This window comes from Bos indicus x Bos taurus, chromosome 25 (assembly GCF_003369695.1).
Source record: "Bos indicus x Bos taurus breed Angus x Brahman F1 hybrid chromosome 25, Bos_hybrid_MaternalHap_v2.0, whole genome shotgun sequence".
Lineage (NCBI taxonomy): Eukaryota > Metazoa > Chordata > Mammalia > Artiodactyla > Bovidae > Bos > Bos indicus x Bos taurus.
In genome coordinates, this window is record NC_040100.1 from 24,031,779 (window position 1) to 24,041,951 (window position 10,173).

General features: G+C 40.0%; 1 protein-coding gene across 1 annotated transcript in view; it reads right to left on the reverse strand.

The window, feature by feature from the left end:
* ACSM3 (acyl-CoA synthetase medium chain family member 3) overlaps window positions 1-7,799 on the reverse strand; it is a 56,429-nt gene extending 48,630 nt beyond the window's left edge. Inside the window, exon 1 of the mRNA XM_027528072.1 lies at window positions 7,658-7,799. The gene's annotated coding sequence lies outside the window, so the exon portion shown is untranslated. The remainder of the gene's footprint in view (window positions 1-7,657) is intronic.
* Window positions 7,800-10,173: the final 2,374 nt, after the last annotated feature.

Consider the following 10,173-nt stretch of genomic DNA (forward strand, 5'->3'; position numbering starts at 1 on the left):
TGGAGAGAGAGAGAACCCTGCTGTCTCTTCCACTTCTTGGAAGATACTAATCCCATCAGGTGCCTCACTGTCATGACCTCAGCTAAACCTAATTACCTACCAAAGGCCCCATCCCCAAATACCATCACATTGGAGGTCAAAGCTTTAACAGAAGAACTGTTTTGAACTGGGATACAAACATTCAGTCTGTAACAGAGGCATTGATTGGATTTGAACCTAGAATTGTCTCATTCCAGCCCATTCTTCTGACAAGTAAGGGCTAGTGCCTCCATATACATTTCTAAAAAAGAAAAGATCTGTGTCATCCAGTTACTCTCAATGAAAGTAAAAAGTTAAGCTTTTATTCTCTTTCATCTAAGGATTTCAAAAGGAGTGTAGAAATGTTAAGGAGAATTTTTTGCAATGGGTAATACACAGATGAAGAAACTGAGGTAGCAAAGTACCAGTTACTCATGAAAGCACTGTCAAAGCTCCTCTAGTTTATAGACTATACTTCCCACACTCCAGATAGGAGCCCACACTACCTCCAGGCTTGGAGCTGCATTTACCAGAGATATGAAAATAGAGTTTAGCCTTTTGTAGGAGAGGCCTCTCTGGGCCACCCAGTCCTCCCTCCTTCTGTGGGAAATCATTTGATCACAATGTCATTTATTTGGCTGAGGTCTCATAATTGAGGCTATATAAAAACAGTTTTAGGGATCACGGGTTTTCTTCTTTATACTTTCTGTAATCTTCCAAATTTCCTGCAATGAAACACTACTCTCACAATCATTGCTGCTAAGTCACTTCAGTCGTGTCCGACTCTGTGCGACCCCATGGATGGCAGTCCACCAGGCTCCCCTGTCCCTGGGATTCTCCAGGCAAGAACACTGGATTGGGTTGCCAGTTCCTTCTCCAATGCATGAAAGTGAAAAGTGAAAGTGAAGTCACTCAGTCATGTCTGACTCTTAGCGACCCCATGGACTGCAGCCTACCAGGCTCCTCCATCCATGGGATTCTCCCAGCAAGAGTACTGGAATGGGTCACCATTGCCTTCTCTGGCTCACAATCATTAAATCATCATTTTTAGCTTCAATTCTAACTTTACAGTATGTAAGGCAGAGTAGCTGTGTGGAAGCATTTATGTATTGATATAGTTCCAAACAATGATTAATAATGGATGCCAGCCATACATTTAACTCTAAATGGACCTGGCAATTGGGCATCATATTGTTGCACTCAATGCATCCTCATGGTTACTTAATATAATGATTTATTATGATAATAAAGATATTCAACAAATATTTCACTGAGATTTACTGTAAGCCAAGGAGCCAAGGAGACCTGGGTACTTTGTCTGACCCTTTGATCTATTTGTATGCAGACCTGATAAGGCAATGAGATGAAGCCCTTTGAGATCATCTGATTTAAACCTCCTCATTTTTCACCTGCAAAGAAAACAGGATCCCGCAGAAGGGAAGCAACTTGCATTAATGTGATATTAGAATTAGAACTAGAATGTTGGTCTACAGATCAATGGGATTTCATTTGAGCAGTGCTTCTCAAACCTGGTTATATATTTGAATCATGAGGAAAGCTTTATAAATGTACTGATGCCTGAGTCTTAATTAAATCAGAATCTCTGGGGTTAGTGTTGTAGCCACGCGTTCTGGGAAACAGATTCACTCAGAAGAACAATGCAGATAGTGGAGTGCAGTTTATTACACCAGGGGGCCCAAGGTAGAGTCTTCTCTTAGCCAAGGACCCTGACCAGTATATACCCTAAGTGTACTTGCTCAAACCCACCTCCCCAAATTCCTTGAAACTAGTCTGGACAAGGTGAAAGAGAGATATGATCAAAGTTAACCCATGATTCATGTGTCACAAGACTAGATAAACAGTGGATATATGTCAATAGGCCTGTGGTCATATCCCGGTAAACATAATGGAATTTATCACTTTGTTTCATTACAGAAATAATTAGCATATTCTTTTAGACAATGGAGAGTCCAAGTCCAAGTCCTGAGGCTCTTTAATCCGGGAATCTGGTTTTCCATTGGTATGCCATTTCTATAGACACCGGGCACAAAGTTCAGAGTCCATTGGGAGGGTGACCAGGCGTGTAGCCTAATGTTCGCAGCCTGGCCTAAGATGGAGCCCAGCTCTGTCTGTTTCCTCCTTCATTAGGGCCTGGGAATCATATTTTTAAAAATTTCCTCAGAGGATTCTGCTGTGCAGCCAAGGTAGAGAGTCATTGATTTGGAGGTTATGATCCATAAACAATCAATATCAGCATCACCAGGAAACTTATTAGAAATACCCATTTTCAGACCCCAGTTTCACATTTTACCAATGAAGAGACTAGTAGAATCACCCTCAGAGAGTTGTCCCAAAGATTAAATGAGACAAAGTGCTTATCATGGTGTCTAGCATATCACTATCCTTTAGCTCAGGAGTCAGCAAACTTTTTCTGTACAGGGTCAAATAATAAATATTTTGGGTTTTGTGGGCCATTTGGTCTCTGTTGCAACTGCTCCACTCAATTCTAGTTGAGGCAGCAGCCACTGACAATACAAAAATGAATAATCATAACTGTGTTACTAAAAATACTATGTCTCATAATGAATTGTTATTCCGTTTTTTATTTTTCCAAATAGTTAAAAATGCAAAAATTATTTTTGGTTCACAGGTTGTACAGAAGCAAGTGGAGGGCTGGATTTAGCCCATGGGCCATAGTTTGCTAATCTTTGCACTAGAATATAAAGTTTATGAGGGTATGGGCATTGTCTATTATGTTCATGGGAATTATAATAGCATTTGGCCAGAGTAAGTGCTAAATAAATATTTGTTGAATAAATAAATGACTTCTTCAGAAGGCAGAAACTTCACACACGGTGTTTTGTGTTTTTTTTTTCCCCAATAACTCAGAACTGTCCAGTGTGTTGCAAAGAGTCAGACAGGACTGAGCACACACACACACACACACCCACACATACAACACAGCAGAATATATATCTCCTCCTTTAACCAGAATTGTGTGACAACTTGCACTGTTCGTGTGGCTAATTTAGATTAATTTAAATACTATTTGAAAATTAGTTCTTTAGCTACACTAGCTACATTTCACAGAGAAGGCACTGGCAACCCACTCCAGTACTCTTGCCTGGAGAATCCCATGGCTGTAGGAGCCTGGTAGGCTGCAGTCCATGGGGTCGCTAAGAGTCAGACACGACTGAACGACTTCTTTCACTTTTCACTTTCATGCATTGGATAAGGAAATGGCAATCCAGTCCAGTGTTCTTGCCTAGAGAATCCCAGGGACGGGGGAGCCTGGTGGCTGCCATCTATGGGGTCACACAGAGTCGGACACGACTGAAGCGACTTAGCAGCAGCAGCAGCAGCAGCAGCAGCTACATTTCAAGTGCCTAATAGCCACATGTGGCCAGTGGCTACCATACACATGTCAGTGCAGTCACAAAACATTTCTATCATTGCAGAAAATTCTTATTGATAGTGCTAACCTATATTGATAATAGCTCAGAACTGGAGTGATATGAAACATTAATATACAGGAAACTTGAGAGGAAGAGTTCCCAAGATAAGATTTTTCTAAAAGTTCAGGTTTAGTAAATTGTTTACTCATCACTTTCCTCTTGTCTGAAGCTGCGTGAGGGTAAGTGTTAACTATTAATCAGAGATCCCTTGGCAGTTCTCTTAGGCTCTAAAAGAGGCTACTTTTTAGAACAGAAATGAACCCCTGAATCTTCAAACATCATTCTCTTTGGCAGTGAGGGTTGAGTGGAAGGAACAAACCTTCTGTCTTATTTGCTGGCAAGTTACATCCTGCACATTTTGCAGCTCTCTTCCTTCTTACAGAATTAACAATGTTTACTTCAATGGGAAGGAAACAGTTAAGTAGTCAACACTAAGTTTTTGGCAACCTGGTTCCAGTATTCTTGCCTGAGAAATCCTGTGGATAGAGAAACCTGGCAGCTATAGTCCATTATGCCACAGAGAGTTGGACATGACTGAGAGACTGAGCACAGCACAACACTGTTTTTAGTGCTATAACTTTGTTTTTAATTTTGGAGGATAATACCGTCAAATGATTTAAAAAATTACAAAAGGTACACAGTGAAAAATCTGCCTTCCACCCCATCACATAGCTGCCCAGTTTCAGTTCAGTTCAGTCGCTCAGTCATGTCCAAATCTTTTCGAACCCATGGACTGCAGCATGCCAGGCTTCCCTGTCCATCACCAACTCCCAGAGCTTACCCAAAATCATGTCCATCGAATTGGTGATGCCATCCAACCATCCTCTGTCATCCCCCTCTCCCGCCATCAATCTTTTCCAGCATCAGGGTCCTTTCTAGTGAGTGAGTCAGTTGTTCGCATCAAGTGGCCAAAGTATTGGAGTTTCAGTTTCAACATCAGTCCTTCCAATGAATATTCAGGACTGATTTCCTTTAGGATAGACTGGTTGAATCTCCTTGCAGTCCAAGGGACTCTCAAGAGTCTTCTCCAACACCACAGTTCAAAAGCATCAATTCTTTGGCACTCAGCTTTCTTTATGGTCTAACTTTCACATCCATACATGACTACTGAAAAAATCATAGCTTTGACTAGATGGGCCTTTGTTGGCAAACTAATGTCTCTACTTTTTAATATTCTCTCTAGGTTGATCATAACTTTCCTTCCAAGGAGGAAGCATCTTTTAATTTCATGGCTGCAATCACCATCTGCAGTGATTTTGGAGCCCCTCAAAATAAAGTGTCTCACTATTTCCATTGTTTCCCCATCGATTTGCCATGAAGTGACAGGACTGGAATGCCATGATCTTAGTTTTCTGAATGTTGAGTTTAAAGCCTACTTTTTCACGCTACTCTTTCACTTTCATCAAGAGGCTATTTAGTTCTTCTTTGCTTTCTGCCATAAGGGTGGTGTCATCTGCTTATCCGAGGTTATTAATATTTCTCCCGGCAATCTTGATTTCAGCTTGTACTTCATCCAACCCAGCATTTCACCTGATGTACTCTGTATATAAGTTAAATAAACAGGGTGACAACACACAGCCTTGACATACTCCTTTCCCTATTTGGATCCAGTCTGTTATTTCATGTCTAGTTCTAACTGTTGCTTCTTGACCTGCATACAGATTTCTCAGGAGGCAGGTCAGATGGTCTGGTACTCCCATCTCTTGAAGAATTTTCCAGTTTGTTATCACACAGTTATTACACAGTCAAAGGCTTTGGCATAGTCAGTAAAACAGAAGTAGATGTTTTTCTGGAATTCTCTTGCTTTTTCAGTGATCCAGCAGATGTTGGCAATTTGATCTCTGGTCCCTCTGCCTTTTCTAAAACCAGCTTGAACAACTGGAAGTTCTTGATCCACATATTGTTGAAGCCAGGCTTAGAGAATTTTGAGCTTTACTCTGCTGGTGTGTGAGATGAGTGCAATTGTGCGGAAGTTTGAGCATTCTTTGGCATTGCCTTTCTTTGAGATTGGAATAAAAACTGGCCTTTTCCAGTCCTGTGGCCACTGCTGAGTTTTTCAAATTTGCTGGCGTATTGAGTGCAGCAGCACTTTCACAGCATCATCTTTTAGGACTTCAAATAGCTCAACTGGAATTCCATCACCTCCACTAGCTTTGTTCGTAGTGATGTTTCCTAAGGCCCACTTGACTTTGCATTCCAGGATGTCTGGCTCTAGGTGAGTGATCACACCATTGTGATTATCTGGGTTGTGAAGATCTTTTCTGTGTAGTTCTGTGTATTCTTTCCACCTCTTCTTAATATCTTCTGCTTCTGTTAGGTCCATACCATTCCTGTCCTTTATTGTGCCCATCTTTGCATGAAATGTTCCTTTGGTATCTCTAATTTTCTTGAAGAGATCTCTAGTCTTTCCCATTCTGTTGTTTTCCTCTATTTCCTTTCACTGATCACTGAGGAAAGCTTTCTTATCTTGCCTCGCTATTCTTTGGTACTCTGCATTCAAATGGGTATATCTTTCCTTTTCTCCTTTGCCTTGAGCTTCTTTTCTCTTCTCAGCTATTTGTAAGGCCTCCTCAGACAACCATTTTGTCTTTTTGCATTTCTTTTTCTTGGGGATGGTCTTGATCATCCCATCCTTATTCCCTCAGAAAACTCTATTATTATTTCTATATATTTTTTCAAAGTTTCTTTATATATATTCAAGCAAATGACCATAGTTTCTTTTTTCTCCACCACTTTTGCACCACATGTAGTGCAGAATACCCACAATTTTGTCCATAATTTTTTTTTTTAATACAACTTTGGAGGGTTTTCCATATCTGTGAACAGATCTTCCTTATTTTGCTTTTTTGTTTTAAATAGCTGTATGGCATTCCAGAACAGCTGTGCTATAATATCTTAAGCCAATCCCCTATCTATCTTCATTTGGACTATTTCCATTATTTTGCAATTAAAGTGAAAATTTCAAACAATTTTCTCCACTCATTCAGAATCCTTCAAACATATGTTGAAAAGAAAATTGGCCAGGCATTTGGAGCTTAAAATGGCCTAATCATTTTGTTCTACCAAAAAGAAAATCCCAACATCTTTGTCATCAAAACTAAGACCACATTTTCCCCAACAAAGTTCTTTTCCTATCTTTTCAGTGATTTTAACTTTTCATAAGGTCCATTTTATAGGCTTTTAGTGAGTGACTTCACTTTCACTTTTCACTTTCATGCATTGGAGAAGGAAATGGCAACCCACTCCAATGTTCTTGCCTGGAGAATCCCAGGGACGGGGAGCCTGGTGGGCTGCCGTTTATGGGGTCATACAGAGTCGGATATGTCTGAAGCGAGTTAGCAGCAGCAGCAGCAGTATTCTTTTTAGGTGATAGAGCTGAGATAATTCCCCAATGTAAGCCTGGATTTTTATAATGAGCCAGAGAAAACTCTTGTAATAAAGACAGTACCACTTCTGGCCAGATGAACTTTTCAGGGCCTCATCTGCAATGTAGCTTCTACATCCATATAAGCTGCAGTGCCAAGAGAGTTTTCACCACCCCACCTCTCCATAACTATCTTTCCTATCAAGTAAGCCAAGCAATAATGGTAGCTTGGCATATATAGCCTGAAAGCAAGGTAAAATCCCTACTATTTTCCCCAACTAAACTTCTATACAGAGTTTTTAGATCTATGCTTGACCACATAGCAGAGAAAAGTGGCTGCCCCCAGGTTATTTCCTTGAGTTTGCATGTATGTTTCCTAAAAGTTCCTAGAAAAAGCTTGCATACTTCCTGGATGATGCAGAAGATGGATTCTTATTTGCCACTGAGCAGGGCAGGGAGCTAAGTAGTACAGTGAAAAACTCAGCTGCTACTTGGACTCAATTGAATTTTTTTAAAAAACACTTTAAGAAATTAACAAATGAACATGGTTTTTTTTAAAAAAAAAATTAAATAGCATGAAAAGCTTAAAATGAAAAACTTAGCTGCTATGTTTATAGCCTTTTTTGTGTACATACTCCTGGTCACTTACTCGATAGTATTACACGACAACTGACAAATTCTGATAGAAACACCCCAGCTGCCCAAGATTTCAGTGAGACCATTTTTGCTTTGTTGGTCTTGTTTGTTTGCTATCTTTGTTTAAAAGTACATGTGCCAGCCCAGCAAACCATACTTAGAAGACAGATAAGGTGGTACTCACTAAAGTGACAGATTCTGACACAGCTGGAGATGACAGATGACGGCAGACTTATTTCCTAGAGGAGGATCCCTGAAACTTGAACTCTTGCATCTGCTTTGGTGGTGGTAATAACCAAAAGAAGAGAGAATAGCCTGACAGTTGGGAGAGGTTAAATTATGCTCAGAAGTGTCTTGCTCGGATTGGTGAAGACATTCTGGAGGGAGGAGCAAACGTTCTGGGCTAAGTTTACACTGTAAGTTTACACAGTCCCCTGAGGTTACTTATCCCTTTTATAGTTAATAATTTACACACACCACAGGCTTTTGCAGGAATGGGAAAATAATGTATTTATTAGAGGGAAAATGTCCATGCAGTTGCTGGAGGGGTTAGTTTCATGAAGGGATTGAGGGAATTTTCTCTCAGAAGAAGGAAAGAAAAAAGGGTGAAAGAAAGCAAAGGGGTTTTGAATAGAAAGGAAAGAAATTAAGGTATAGCTTGCTCTAGGTCACAGTGAACCAGTTGCTATGTTTATCTTTGGACCTGTTGAACCGGTCAGGACTAAGAATAAATAGTATCAGCTTACTCTTCTGTTTACATCCTTCAACACTTTCTAGTTCACGCCAGGTAAAAATTCAAATCTTTACATGGACTCCAAAAAACTGCATGATCTGACACAGTGTCCTTTCTGACCCACTGCCCTCTCCTTCGCTCCCTCACTCTGCTGCAGCCACATCAGCCCCCTTACTTTTCTTGTAACATATGTATTCCAGCCTTTGGATCTTTGAACTTACAGTTCCCACTGCCTTGAACACTCTTCCCTGGACTATTGCCTTCACCAAATCCCTCTTTTATGAGATGTCCTCTCAAAGAGGTCTTCTCTTACCACATTTTCTAAAATAGCATCCCTCATTTTTGTCTCTTTACCCTGTTTTAACTGTTCACATCTCTTACTACCACCCTTACAAGTAAGCAATTATTTTTTCCATGGATGTATCACTATCATCTAGAGCAGTTGTTGGCAAATCTTAGGCATTCAATAAATATTTGATGGGAAAATGAAAAGATAAATGACTCGGTTACACATGACAAAAACCCAAATCAAATTCACTTAAACAAGATGAGGAATTTATTTGTCCCTTTTTAGTTCTAGGAGTTTGTTGTTGTTGATTCCTTGGGATTTTCCATGTAGATAATTATATCATCTACAAGTAGGGACAGGTTTACTTCTTCCTTTCAGATATATGCCTTTTACTTCCTGTCTTGTCTTATTAGACTGCCTAGAATTTCCAGCACTATGTTGATTAAGAGTGTTGAGAGCAGACATCCCTGCCTTGTTCCTGATACTAATGGGAAAACATTCAGTCCCTCATGTTTAACTTGATAAAGAGCATCTACAAAAAACTTTATCAAGTGTAGGAAATTCTCCTATGTATCCCTATTTTCCTGAGAGTTTTTATCATCAATAAGTCTTGAATTTTGGTAAATGTCTTTTCAGTTCAGTTCAGTTCATTTCAGTCGCTCAGTTGTGTCCGACTCTTTGTGACCCCGTGAATCGCAGCACTCCAGGCCTCCCTGTCCATCACCAACTCCCGGAGTTCACTCAGATTCACATTCATCGAGTCAGTGATGCCATCCCGCCATCTCATCCTCTGTCATCCACTTCTCCTCCTGCCCCCAATCCCTCCCAGCATCAGAGTCTTTTCCAATGAGTCAACTCATCGCATGAGGTGGCCAAAGTACTGGAGTTTCAGCTTCAGCATCATTCCTTCCAAAGAAATCCCAGGGCTGATCTCCTTCAGAATGGACTGGTTGGATCTCCTTGCAGTCCAAGGGACTCTCAAGAGTCTTCTCCAACACCACATTTCAAAAGCATCAATTCTTCTGCGCTCACTATCTTGTGATTTTTTTCTTCTTTACCCTGTCAATAAGGTAGATTATGTTGATTGATTTTTAAATATTAAACAGCCTTGCTTCCTTGGAATAAACCCCACTTCGTCCTTTTGTATAATTATTTTCATATATTACCAAATTCTATAGTTTACTTTTCTTGCCAAAGTTTAGAACTTTTTAACCATTCTTTGAAGAAAGACCTGCCCTAGTTTTCTCAACTTCTGAGATTCTGATGACACAAATGTTACTTTTTTTTTTTTTTAATGATAGTCCCACAGATCTCTGGGGCCCTGATATATTTTTTTAATTATATGCATTTCAGGTGTACAACATTATAGTTCAGCATCTATATACACTACAGAGTGATCACTACTACAAGACTAGTTACCATCCATCAGCATACAGTTGACTTTTGCATTTCACCTACTCTAAACCACCTTACCCTCTGATAACCACTGTTTTGTTCTCTGTACCTGTGTGTTTTTCACTGATTTGTTTTATATTCCTGACTCAGGGATCGAACCCGTGTCTCTTGCATTACAGGCAGATTCTTTACCATCTGAGCCACCAGGGAAGCCACCCATACATGAATAAAAATCATATGGTATTTTTCTTTCTCTGTCTGCCTTACTTAGCATAATACTTCA